Source organism: Haemorhous mexicanus, chromosome 1, assembly GCF_027477595.1.
Source record: "Haemorhous mexicanus isolate bHaeMex1 chromosome 1, bHaeMex1.pri, whole genome shotgun sequence".
Classification (NCBI taxonomy): domain Eukaryota; kingdom Metazoa; phylum Chordata; class Aves; order Passeriformes; family Fringillidae; genus Haemorhous; species Haemorhous mexicanus.
This window is the reverse complement of record NC_082341.1, coordinates 148,534,995-148,548,577: the sequence shown is the minus strand read 5'-3', so window position 1 is coordinate 148,548,577 and position 13,583 is coordinate 148,534,995. Positions and strand designations below refer to the sequence as shown.

Here is a 13,583-nt window from a genome sequence, read left to right as displayed (position 1 = left end):
TTTGTGCTAAGATACAGTTTTTCAAGAAAAAAGTATTGCTAAGCAAAGGGCACCTGTCTAAAATTACTAAGGCTCAAGTAAGAGATTTGCAGATCAACTTTGTTGCCCTTTTCCCCTTGCAGTAAAACTATACACTTTGCCTACGGAGAGTATGATAACAAGAGAACATGCCCTTGCCTTGATTTGTGAACTCAAAAAATGCTGAAAAAGTATTTGTAAGGAAAATGCAAAACTGGCCTTCAGCTGTGAAGGATTTATTTTTCCTCATTTTTTTAAAAAGAAAGTGAGTGTGCCATAAATAATCTGTCTTTATTTATTCTTGTGGCCCTCTGTTTTTCCTTGAAATAATTATTACAAACTTTATTTACACCATTTATTGATTTACACTCTAAGCAAAGCCAATATATTTTCAATATTAAAAAAAAAAAAATCCATATTTGAATTTGTTTATTTCAGTAGTTGTATTTAGACCTAGTCAGAAAATAGAATTTACGGTCTACACAGAAGTGTAGAATGTCTGTATTTCATTTTGGTCTTCACTCAGTGTAAAAAGACTAACTATCACTGGCAGAATATAAAGCTGCAGAATAGTTTGATTCAGAAATAATAACAAAGCATTATTTATTTTCACATTAAAGTTCAACAGAGTTTTCTGCTGTGAAATAAACATCTGCCCACCTCCTTGCTATGTCTGCCTTCTCTTGTGCAACTTTCAACTGGAGGAAGATTTGCTGAGTAACACACTTTCCCACTGAAAATAATTTTAATAAACCAGCTTCCATCAAAATACATAATTGCCAAATGATGATTATTAAGAATCTAGTTAAATGTTAAGAATAGTAAAACTTGGGGATTTTCCAGGCTGATTTCCTACAGCTGTGTGATCACTGTATTTGCTCCCTAGGACAGGGACAGCTGTGCAGGGCCAATGAAGGGGTTTTGTGTGCTGGATTCCTGCACCATCTTCTTCAACCTATCAGGAAACAATTATAAAAACAAAAAAAGAGAGAGTTTGATGAGTTGACAGTATAAAAGTGATGACAAAATACCACATCCTGCTACTGATAAAACCAGTCATAAAGAAGCAAATGTTTTGAGCCCTTGCAGTGGATCTCTCATGATTCAAATGTGGCCAGGGTTAGCCTTTACCTGGTGCATGAAATTCTAAAGAGCTGATTCCTGAAATCCTCTGCAAAGGAAGATGCCTCTGAGCAGCAATGACTTCATCTCTACTACAGTTTCTTTAGTAATAGTAAATATTATTAAGGCACTGCTTGGCTCCCATGATAATACCAGCAAAATCTGCTGTGCATTGTTGTATGTTAAAAATTACTTTTCCAATACAAATATATTTGCAATTGGAAATACCGGGAAAAAAAATTAAGAAGGTGCATGACTTGGTTGTTATTAGCATATGTTAAACATTGCAACTCTATGTTGTACATGAAAATTAAATGGATAGACCTGAGGACTGAGGGTCTGTGTTAGAACTGTGCAGCATTGCTCAGTCTGCAGACATCCTTCAAATCTGTGACGATAGTTCTGCAGCTGCTGAAATCAGCTTAATTATGGCAATTTACTTCCTTGCAAGATTCCTGCTCCAACTCAAATTCTTAAATTCCCCTGGGTTGAAGGTAGCTGTGGATGAGTCTCTCAGATAAATTCTTTCATGTTGCAAAATGGTGCAGCTTTATGCACACAAGTTCTTTCTCCAAATCAACTGTTCCATGACAGGAAGGAAACAGCTTTGAAATCAAATTCAGAAGCTGCTTTTCTTCCCCAAAATATAAACAAGTTCTTCAATTCATACCAATGTGTATATTCACCTGAAGGAAGAACTTAGCTTCAATCAAGTCAAAATGAGTCTCATTTTTTATAAAACCAAAAGGCTTCTGTGGGTAATTTTCTAGGAGTAAATGTACATGTTACTTTTTCAAAAAGTGTGTGTCAATAGTGATGTCTGTACATGTACCTGCCTCTTTTTAATGCATAAGAGTCAAGGACATAAACTTGAGCAGCTTCCAGATTTTGCACAAATAGATATTCTCTAAACAGCACAGCAGACACAGCAGATACATGGAAGTGGTATTAGGGCACTGCTGTTACCTGGGTTTTAATCAAAACAAACAAAATAAAATTGCTTTGCAGGTTGTTTTCTTTTTCCTTCATCTCTCTACAGTTCATTCAAAGTAACCAAAGAAGCAAAACCAGGCTCCAGCCACTGACATAAGAGATGACTTAAAGTGTCACAGTCAGTGAAGCTGGGAAGAATTTCTCTCTCATGAAGTAATGTGTCCTGATAATCCTGGATACCCTTCAGTGGGAAGATCAGCCTTTTGTAAGGCTCAGTTTTCTGCTTTGAATGAAATTTGCTGTGTCTGGGTCACTGTGGATCATGGGACACATTTTCAAAGGCACCTCAGGCACCAAGGAGCTCAAATACAAAGAGATTTGGTGGTACCTGGATCCTTTATCTATTTCCAAAATGTTCTCATTAAGGAAAAAAAATAGATAGAAAAACTTTAAAACAAATCAAAGCACTTATAAAGGACAAGTGATATGTGGTATGGGGACAAGAAGTGCAGCAACAGGAAATAGGTCAGTGTTTTAAAGCACAGATTCAAAGTGTCACAATATTTATCTGTTTTTTTACAATGACCTTTTGAACTGGAGATAGCAAGTAATGAAATAATACTGGCAAAATAAGATATAAAGGTTCTCCCTATGGATAGTGCAAGTCCCATGATGCTGATAGCAGCAGTCTGTGCCCAAAAGCCCAAGCCTTTCCATTCCCAGGGGCCCCTGGCTCTCCTGACAATGCCCTGCAAAAGATGCTGCAGGTCCATGAGTAGTTTGCATCAGATCTCCACAGACTTGGATTTCACTCTGTTCTCAGTGCATTAGCTCAGCTTTACAGATTTACAGAGTGCCAGTGCCTGGTGTGGTTAGGAGTGAGCTGGCACTCTCCCCCCCTGGCATCGAGCACTGAGCACTTTGCACCCAGAAGGAGTCAGTAGCTGACCCAGCAGTTGCCTGCTGTTTATAGGAGCAGCTCAAGATCCCACAGTAAATTGCCAGAAAGCCGCTTTCATGACAGACCACATTCCTTTCCCCCTCATCGCTCCCCTCTCCACATGACATAGCTGGATTTCCAATTATGGTTGAACACTGATGTGTCTTTTATGCCCCTTTTATTTTTTTTTTCTAACCTCAGAAGCCATTGCCAACCTGCTCTTCTCTTAACTAACCATATTCTTCCCTCATCAACGTGAGCAAGTGCGGCACCACCGAGCCCTGTGTAAATAGCCACGGTGACATCTGAAACAACAGAAATGTTCATATTGGCTTGATGGGGGTTTTAACAACATGCTTGGAGATGTCGAGGGTTTGCTTTACATCTGCACCATATTCACTATGTGATCTGTTGATGGGTTGCAGATGGCATCATGAGCCACTGCTTGCAGCAGAAGTAACAACCCTGGTCACATTTTACCACATTAAACAATTTACTTGGGTGGTAATTACACAGCAATTAACTTTGCTGCCTCACAAATGCTATGTGAGCAGTCTGGCTTTTGCAGTTTTTTCTTCTCTGTCAGCCTCAGTCTTTTATCTAAGGCTGGGTACAAGTGTTCCTGCCAGAACAAGCCATTAGGAAATGAGGGCCAGCCATGATCTCTGTGGGAAATAATGTCTGCTCCTCTGGGCAGGGCTGGGAGATGAGCTACCAGCCTATATTTTAGCTGCCACTGGATTACTGTTACCACTTAAAGGACAGGCTCTGTCTTGATCAAAACATTTGATGTCTACTCAAAATCTGTTGCCCAGGCTCCTTCTGCATCACTGGATGGGGCAGTATCTCAGTGGGGGGATTCACACCCATTGTCTGCTGGTGAGGTGAATTTCTGATGCTGAACACAGAGGTGACCTGCGTAAGATTCTACTCTTTAAATAACTACATGTTAGGTGAACAGAGCCCTGTTCAGCCTGGCTGCAATCTGAAAACATCTAAATAGTGTGTGGAGTGTGGACAAAGTCTTAACAAAGAGAAACAGTTTGACCTATCCATTTCAAAAACATTTACTTACAGGTGATAAGACAAAGTGGCTCTCTGGTACTTTTAAGATTTATAACCAAAATCTTACAGAAGAAACATTTGTGTGGAACTGAGGTGTTATCAATCACTGGGACCTCTGTGGTTCTCTGTGGTAGGCTCCTGAATACTTGACATGAAGACTGGGCATCTTTCCAAAATATATGCTGTAATACATACAAATGATGTGCTACATATTAATGCAATGAGTAATGGATGGATATTTTCTCATTGGATGGCTAGTGTAATCTTTCTGGAGCAGTCTGTAAAAAATTTCTTACATACATACCTCCTGTTTAGAAGTCTTGCTGATAACATATCTTTGCTGTATTAACATATTTTCATCACAAAATTATTAATAACCACCTTTGAAGAGGAAAGATGATCATGGAAGAAGGCATTGCATGAAAACAGAATTCATCCAGTTTCCATTCTGCCAGTGATTTTATTTGTCTCATTAAGGTTCAGAACTTGCAGTGTTTTTAATATTGCTTTTGAAATCTATGGGAGAATGATTCATAATTGAGCTTTGGGCTATATGAGTTACATGTAGAATTTCTACAATAAGAGCACAATGCCACTCCTGCTTATTTGACATCAGTGTTCAATATTTATCTACTGTGGCTGTCTCTTGTTCAGAGCTGCCAGACCTCTGCACCTTAATCAGCTGAGAAAGAATGAGTCTCAGCTCATAGTTTGGCACCTCCAGTAGCAGGTCAGAATGGGATCTTTTCTTTTTCAAATCTGATTTTTTTTTGGCATTCCTCTTCTTTTTCTGCAGAGGCTGTAATCACATGATGTGCAGACATTTTGAATTGCAGATACAGCTGCAAGTGCCACTTTAGCATAACTAAAAGCCAGCTAAGCAGGGCAGTCACACTTGATAAGTCTTTTTCAAAGGCTTTGCCATTTTGAGCAGTGTTACTGGACATTGTGGAATTGCTGACATTATACAAGATGGACTGTAAATTGATAGATTTTGCACCATAGAAGAAAGGTGGCATCCGCAGAAGCCAGGAGTTTAAAGTCCATTAAAAGTCAGTAGTATTGTTGTTTTATAATCTCCTTGTGTATCTTTTACTATCTCTGACCATCTGTTCTGACAGAACTTCTCTATGTTCTGAACAAAATCCTGGTAAGATATTTTTCTAGTGCCATAAACTTAATGCAGTCTAAGCTCTGATTACAGTAGGATAATGAGTTTTTTACCTGTGTTTAGATAGTTATTATGCCAAAATTGCTGTAAAGCAAATGGTGTGCTGATTGCCTAGAAAACTCAACAACTTCAATTTTTTTCCTTGTCTAATATTTAGCAAGTGTCATTTAGCTCTGTGGCATCTGGAAAAGAACAGTCCAGCAAAAGCTGTTAATGCTATTTTTGATGATATGTTTCCCTTCCTGACTATCTTGCTTCCTACAACAGCTGCTGCAAGCAGTAAAATGCAACTTCAGTCTTTAGGTTATTTTTATTATTATTATTGTTATTATTGATGTTATTATTATTATTGCTATTTTCCTAGTGTGACACACACAGCAAAATAAAGTTCTGCAACAGTCAAGTTAATCTGTGATTGGAATTTCTGTTGGGGCTCATTTCTTCTAAAATGACAAAAGTCTTCTCAGAGTTATGCCAGAACCATATCTGGAAAGAGGGTAATATTGTTGGGACTTTTACTAAGCTATCTGAGCCATCACTACTGAGTTAGAGTTTTCCTACTTTATATCAGACTGGCCTGGAATTTTTTGTGGCACAAATTGTGTTACAGAAAATCCAGTTCTAGCAAAAGGGATCTTGCTACACTTTAGGTACTGATTGGACCAACTAAATAGAAAATTAGAAAATTCACATTTGTTAATTTGAACTGAAATGTTTACTGTTTAGATTAATTCATGTTTGCCTAATGCTGTGGTAACATTTAAAAGAAAAGTACTTTTTGGAAAAGTACTTTTTGGCACTTTCCTTTTTTTTACAGGTCAGTATTTGCTTGCAGGATAGCACAGATATCCTAATGTATAATAAATTAAGGTTTGTGTTGCTTTAAAGTAGTCTGGATGTGTACTAGCTGAGTGTCTAACCAGGGAATATCACTTAAGCCTTATAAAGTGAAAACCAAGAAATTTCCCTATCTCCTAGATACTTATGGGATCTTCATTTATGTAGCATAGGATCACAGCACTTTCTTCCTTCTCAACATCCATGAGTCAGAAAATTGCTAGTATTTCTGTTTTCCATGTGAGAATGGAAGGCTAGTTCACACACTTGCTCTCTGTGAACAGGAGTGGGCAGGGGTCTATGCTGCATTTTCAGCTGCCTGCTGGGCTGAGGGTAAAGGCAGTAAAAGGAAGCTTAGGCTTAAACCTTGTCTTTGCAAAATAGCTTTGCAAAATAGCATAAGAGAAATATAAACTGGTTTTTTTTTTTTTTTTTTTTTTTTTTTTTTTTTTTTTTTGTCTAGGCCAAGCTACCTCTTTGTGGATGGGGAACTTCAAATTCAGCCTTTGCTTGGTTTGGAGCAGAGCTTGAGAGTCACTTTTCTTCTCCAAAAGGAGTCAAAATTACAGTCTTCTTCTGGAAGAGTTGCACTTTATCTAGAACCACTCTTCACCATGGCAACATCTTGACTCCACTAATTCAATTAAGGACCATGATGGTTAGGATGGTTTTCTCTTATATTATACAGCCTATAGGAAGACATACAACAGTCTTGTGACTCAAGAACTCTCCTAGAGATGACTCATGGTATCAGGTTCCTGTTTTGGTCTGGAGAGTGAAAAGACAGGTTTCTTCTGGTGCAGATATAGGCTGCAATATCTAGATAAAGAAGGGCAGCACTGGCACCAGCCCTGCTGTCAGACTGCTCACCGCCTTGGGTGTGGGGACAGAGAGTGGCACACAAATTGTGAGTGTGGAAGACGCTCTGCAGATCACTAGGTCACTTTCCATATTTCAAGAAAAAGAAATGTATTGCTCAAAGGGTTCCCTGAAAAAAAAACCCACTTCTGTGCTTTCAGGGTAGGCAGAAACTGAGTGTCAGGGTTGAAATTTTAGTGCTACTAAAATGTTAGACTTTTCCATTTAATGGCCTGAGATCAGCCTGAAAACTTAAATCAATCTGCTTTAGAAGCAGGTTGTTTTTTATGCTGGTGGTTAACACCTTGGATGAAAGGGACTGTAACGCTATCCTTGTTTATGGACTCTCTGGAAACACTCCAGGATGTGACTTTGTCCCATGACTGTACTTTGAGAAACTTCCTCTTCTACTGTGGTCTAACTGTGCTACGTGGCTGAGATTTACAGTCTGAGCTGAGCACAGGTGTGACAGCTGAGGTGTCACCTCAGAGAGAGAGGCACAGAGCCATCCGCAGTGCACAGAACCCGTGCTGCTCCCTAAACTGGGAGTGCCAGTGCTGCCCCAAAGATGGGCATGGGCAGCAGAAATGAGGATCTGAGAACCTGGCTTTCTTCTTGATTCTTGACTGCTGAAGGTGGAAAATCTTTAAGTCACCCTAAGAGTTTCAGAGCAGCTGAGGGAAACAGCATGTTACCTAACTTTCCATAAAAGTTCCATTTCCCATTGAACTTCTCCTCTACCTGAGAAAATCCCAGTTAAGCAAACCTGCATGATTACTCTCCAGGGAAGTAGAAGAAGAAAGTAAAAAAATAATGGTAGCCACATAAAGGAAAAAAAGATATGCAATGAAAAGCTTCACTCTTTGGTTTCATGCTGCAGTCACTGAACTTAGCTGTTTGTCCCCTAAAATAATAAGATCATAAGTCATAGTATAATTAAGGTTAGAAGAGACCTCCAGAGGTCATCTGGTCCCTCTTTTATTTTTCATTCAGACATTCTCCTGACCTGAGTGTGGCAATCTGTCAAATAACATCCTTGTTATTAGGTGTCTCTTTGTAAATATGTTACAGTGATTTGCACCTCTCCAATCTGAGATGTAATCCTAAGGATTTTCTTGCTCTGACAAAACAAATACAGCCTCAGTATTCATAAAAAGTTAGACACTGAAATAATATTGAGTAATCTTTTAACTGTAAACAATGTGGTCAAGGGGATGCAGTGGGAGAAGAGCAGGGAAAGGCAATAAGGATTCACATCCGTGTTGTGCACTCTCCCTAATGTACACAAGGCCAGAGGAAGAAAGCTGTGCACGGATGACTGCTCTGACTCAGAAACATTAAATAAAACAGGCCTATGAACTGTAAACACTGTTTGCCTTAATCTGAATTTTCTCACTGATGCCTTCTATTGTGTCTATATAATAATTCATGCCTAATATCTTTGCATAATCTGCATATATGACAGGATATATCGAACAGACAGCATGTAATTCTAAATACCTGCTAGAAGACATTACAAGTTCATATATGTGCTCAAATGTTTTGTAAGCCCAAGTTGCTGTGAAAATGTCTATTATTTCATTCCTTCATCTGCTGTAGAACTGAGGGTACTTCAGAGACCTAGTAATCTGACATTCATGCCATTTAAAACTGAATAAAGTCCAAGAAAAATAATATAGGAAAAATAATATAGGAAATTATGCATCACTGGAGGAAGAGGGAAAGTTTGGCTGCATTCCTTATACTCATTAAGAGGCTTCTGTTCCAGATTTCAAAAATGTAAATAGGATGAGATCTCAGAGGAGTCGATGAGAGTTGAACTGCATAAGGGGTCAAAATAAAGGTCTGTCTAAATCAGCATCCCTCTCCTGGCCATCTTGTGCTCAGGGTAGGACAAACAAGATATTCTTGGGACGTTGAAAAAGTTCAGGGGAAATTCCATATAAAAAGAGAAAAATTCACTGGCTCAGTTCTCTATATTATGTTTTTTGAAGGAATCGGTACACGTCATTTTGGGGCAAGGCATGGAAGGAAATAAAGTTTCTCTTTCACAGGTGCCTAGACAAGGTATCCCCTAAGGCTCTTTCTTCTTGTCTCCACCTGACAACTCAACTTCTCTGGGATGCCTTGAGGTGAAAATAACTTCCTTGTCCTCCTGAAGCTTCCTGAACATAGTCCTTTCCCGCCTGAACTACTCCCTGTTTTGTCAGGGGTGGATTCTGCGAGGAGAGAGGAGCAATTAGCTGTACTTGCCCTGGTTTCTGCACCTCGGGAGCAATCACTCCAGCTTGTGATTGTCATCACGTCATGCCAGAGTCTGCCATGTGGTTGCTTTCATCTGCTCAAATTAACACAGGGCTGGCTTCAGTTGGCCAGACGCTGCCACCAGCTGTATTTAGTTCTCACAGCCTTGGCAGGTGCAGTAATTCAATGAGGTTAACCACCAGCTAAGGGATGCAGAAACCACTTCTCATGTTTCAAGCTATTGTATTTTGTGTGGTAGGAAATGTCCCTTCTATCTATATGGTTATTGATCATATCATTAAAACGTAACAGTGGCTGGAAACTAGAGCTGTGCAAAAGTATCAGCGGTTTTATTTCCCAGAGATATGATCAAGAAATATCACCTCCTGTGCCCTCCATCAGGCTGGTATTTAGATGAACTCAATATTTCTAAATTTAAAAAGCAAATGTTTAACAACTAGTATGCATTGAATTTAGTGCTTTTTTACAGGCATAAATTTAACAAGAATGAAGAAGTGACCAAAACCACAGAATAATCTGAGACAGCTTTGTACCCAGCTTATATATCTATTCTTTTTTCAAATGTTGGCCAAAGTTTTGGATCGGGAATGGAATAAAAATCAATCCAAACATCTCCATGCCATCATAAATTAATAGCAGGATTGTGCAGGGAATTGCTGAGATCATTGCATAGACTCACCATGTAGCTCCCTGATCATAAGTTTGTTTCCCTACAGCATGAGCCCCCTCGATTGGTCTCACTTCTTTTTTCCTACTCTTGCTGGGGAAAAGCTGCTTTATTGCCACTGGGTACAGCACTTAGCACATTAGTGCCTTATAATGTTCTGCTGCACATGCAGAGGACCCCTCATGTGGTGAGACCATCAGCCCTTTGGCTGCATTTGTAAGTTCTATGGGGTGCAGCTTTCCCAAGTTATGTCTGATTTATATTTAATTAAGGTTTTTTGTCTGGTTTGGTTTGTTTTTTTAATAGAAATATGCTATGTGCAATTTCTGAAGTTATGATCAAACAAATTAATAAATGTCTAAAGCCACTAATTGCAGACTGACCCATGGTAAGAGTCCTGCTGAAATGTGTGCTGTGTGTCCCCACACAGGCCAGAGCTCTCACAGATCTCAAAATGTGCTGATTAAAACCAGCCCTAAGAATCTTCATTAAGCCAGAAATTATAGGCTCTATCACAGGTCTAATTCTGACTTTCCACATCTGTATCTGAGATTGTGCTTCACAAAGATACTACTTCATTTCCAAATAATTTACAAAGGGTGCGTTTTTCCCCACTGAGAAGTTGCATTGTAACAGCAATCAGCAATACAGAGCTTTCAATTAAACATTGTGGCAGTAAATGGCAGTAAAAATGAAATGGCTGAGCAGAGTAGGAAGGAATCTAAAACCAGTTGCAATTACATTCATTTTTATTTCAGACTCTTAATTTTTAATGCCTTTTACAGGCACACAAATAAATGAATTATGCAGGATTCACAACTGTTTGGAATTAATTCATACTGTTCCAGAAACCTCTAGTTCAGAAGAAGTAGAAAGTGGAATAATAAGTTCTAAATGTGCCAACTGTTGGCCATAGGTCTCCCAGTGATTCCAACTACAGGTTACAGCACCTGCTGTGTGGCTTGGGATCAGGGGAAGGGATCACACCTGACAAAGTCACTCCTTATGAATATCATTGGGCATAGCTTTGATAGCTGGCTTTGTATTTTGTCTCCAAGAAGGACAGAGGTGCTCCTTACTGCTGCCCAAACTTTGCTCCTCCATCCTCAAGTAGTATTGGCAATATAAGTTATTTTCTCTTGCCCTTGTATAACTGCACACAAGGGCACATAGTGATAGGACAAGGGGGAATGACTTCAAATTGAGAGTCAGTTTAGAGTAGATATTAGGAAGGAGTTTGTTTGTTTTTTTTTTTTTGCTATGAGAGTGATGAGACATTGATACAGGTCACCTGGAGAAGCTGTGGATGATCCATCCCTGGCAGTGTTCAGGGCCAGGTTGGATGGGGCTTGGAGCAACCTGGTCTAGTGGAAGATGTCCCTGCCCTTGGCAGGGGGATTGGAAACAGACGATATTTAAGATCCCCTCCAACACAAGCCATTCTATGACTCTAAAATAAAAAGCACAGTCTCCTATACTTTGGACATTGGTAGCTGTCATTATAAGCTCTGTGGCCTGTAATGAAGATCCAAACATCAATTTGTACTTATACTTACACTGTATAATTCTATCTGTAAATTGGGACTGCGTAATTCTATCTGTAACTTGGGACCTGTTCACTTAGGCTCCTTGTGGGCTGCAAATTTCCTTCAATTCAAGGCTATTAACGCCTAATGGGATTTACAATTGCTAATTATAATTCAGGAGCTGAGGCTACTGCTCTGCTCAATGAAAGTTTGAAAGTTCCTCTGAGGATCTGACTGTCTGAAGTCGGATGATATGAATACTCCTCCTTTATCTGTCAAAAGCAAAGGTCTGAAATCACAGCTCCCAAATAAATCAATGACTTGTTTAAACAAGAAAATAATTTCTCTTATCCATGAAAGAACTGGAATAAGACTTGACCTGAGTTATTTTATAATTTTGGGCAGGAATTCATAAATATCATGGAACATCAGTGGCTTACCTGAATCGTACCAAGCCCATTTTGCCATGTTTTGAGTTCTCTGTGTTCTCACCACTCAGTAGAAGAATCTGAGAAGCTCAGGTGGGATTTTCTGAACCTTGCAAAACCAGGAGTCTACTAAACCACCATTCCCTGCCAATTTCTGCAAACAGCTGTGACTTCCCAGGCTGCCCTTCTACAACACTTGTCCTCTGAAGTGAGCCAGGGTTGTCAAAACAAAAACCTGTTTTCCAGGTTTGTTTACAACATGCACACCCTCCCTTTGTATTCAGGTATCTTTTCTCATATGGGAAATAGCAATGAAAGGTCAGATGACCACAGCACTGTTTTACAATGTCATTTTTGTACCATGAGATGCTGCTATGTGTCTCTTGATCAGCAGCCATCACCCTCATGGAATCATAGAATAGAATAATAAAATACGCTGTGTTGGAGGGGACCAACAAGGATCATCAAGTCCAACTTGACTCCCAAGGATCATCAAATCTAACTCCTGGTCCTGCACAGGACCACCACAAGAATCACACCATGTGCTTGAGAGCATTGTCTAAATGCTTCTTGGCTTGGTGCTGTGACCACTTCCCTGGGGAGCCTGTTCCAGCACCCAACCACCCTCTGGGTGAAGAATCTTTTCCTAATATCCAACTTGAACCTCCCCTGATGCAGCTTCAGGCCATTCCTTTGAGTCTATCACTGGTCACCACAGAAAAGAGATCAGTGTCTGCCCCTCCTCTTCCCTCACAAGGAGGCTGCAATGAAGTCTCCTTTCAGTCTCTTCTCAAAGCTGAAGAGACCAAGTGACTTCATCTCTTCCTTATATGGCTTCCCCTTCAGACTCTTCACCATTTTTGTCCTCCAATTCCTTAGTACCTCCACATCTCTTTGAAGGTTGGGTCAAACTGAAGGCCTGGCACAGTGGACCTGGAACGTGAAGAAGACCCCAGACTGCCCATTAAATTCTGCTGAAGCTGCAGAAGTGTGTGAAGAGGGGACAAAGACACAAATGCAGCTGCTTTGTGCAGCTGATTCAGGGTTCAGTATCTGGTTGTCTTGGCTTGTGTTATGAGGCTCACACAGGAACAAACAGGAACAGAAAAAGGAACTTTGCTGTTCAGCCTTACCTACATGCACTAAAAGAGTAACTTTTGGTCTCATGACCCTCATGACCTCCCCTACCCACCCCTGCCCAACACTGCATTTCTTAGTGTTCCTGTACTATTCTAAACTTTCGTTATTATTCTTCAGAGCATTACATCGACATCATTGCCCCCCCATCACATCAAGGCAAACTGGCTAGATAAAAAGGTGAACCTGTCTGTCCTCTGCCTGCACCAAAGACAACTATTTTACTGAGGAATTACAATATGAGGCTATTAAGAGTATCAGGTTCTAACTTTGCTAACAGCAGGGTAACTTCACTCCCTTTTTCCATGGTGCTTTGTAATTTATTCTCTTCTGAGAATATCCTTGATTCTGGGGCTAGGAGCACACATGGAGTTTGCAAAATTTGTCTTTGAATTAAACTTGCTTCATCTCATATAACTGAGCTAGCATTAGGAGGAACATGGAGTCCTCCCAGTACTTCACTCCCTTCCATCCCTTGTAGTGAGATCAAGATCCCTGGAGTATAAGAATAGTTTTTAAAGGGAAAGGCAAATCTTCACCCCTCTCCTGCTGAGGCCTTCTCCTGATTTCAGGCTGCTTTCTCTCTGCAATGTCGGGTAGGGTGCTCCCAGAGAAG

General features: G+C 40.0%; 2 long non-coding RNA genes across 3 annotated transcripts in view; one reads left to right on the top strand and one right to left on the bottom strand.

The window, feature by feature from the left end:
• Nucleotides 1-8,801, top strand: part of LOC132337990 (uncharacterized) — a 23,241-nt gene extending 14,440 nt beyond the window's left edge. Inside the window, exon 4 of the long non-coding RNA XR_009489333.1 lies at nt 6,550-8,801. This is a non-coding gene — a long non-coding RNA (uncharacterized LOC132337990). The remainder of the gene's footprint in view (nt 1-6,549) is intronic.
• LOC132337983 (uncharacterized) overlaps nt 1-13,583 on the bottom strand; it is a 22,768-nt gene extending 9,185 nt beyond the window's left edge. The window contains exons 1-3 of one of the 2 annotated variants that reach the window (XR_009489332.1): nt 13,507-13,583; nt 11,843-12,763; nt 679-973 (exon numbers count right to left, since the gene is read on the bottom strand). This is a non-coding gene — a long non-coding RNA (uncharacterized LOC132337983). Of the gene's footprint in view, nt 1-591; nt 974-11,842; nt 12,764-13,506 lie in introns of those variants that run through there. The other variant, XR_009489331.1, reaches the window with a different exon arrangement.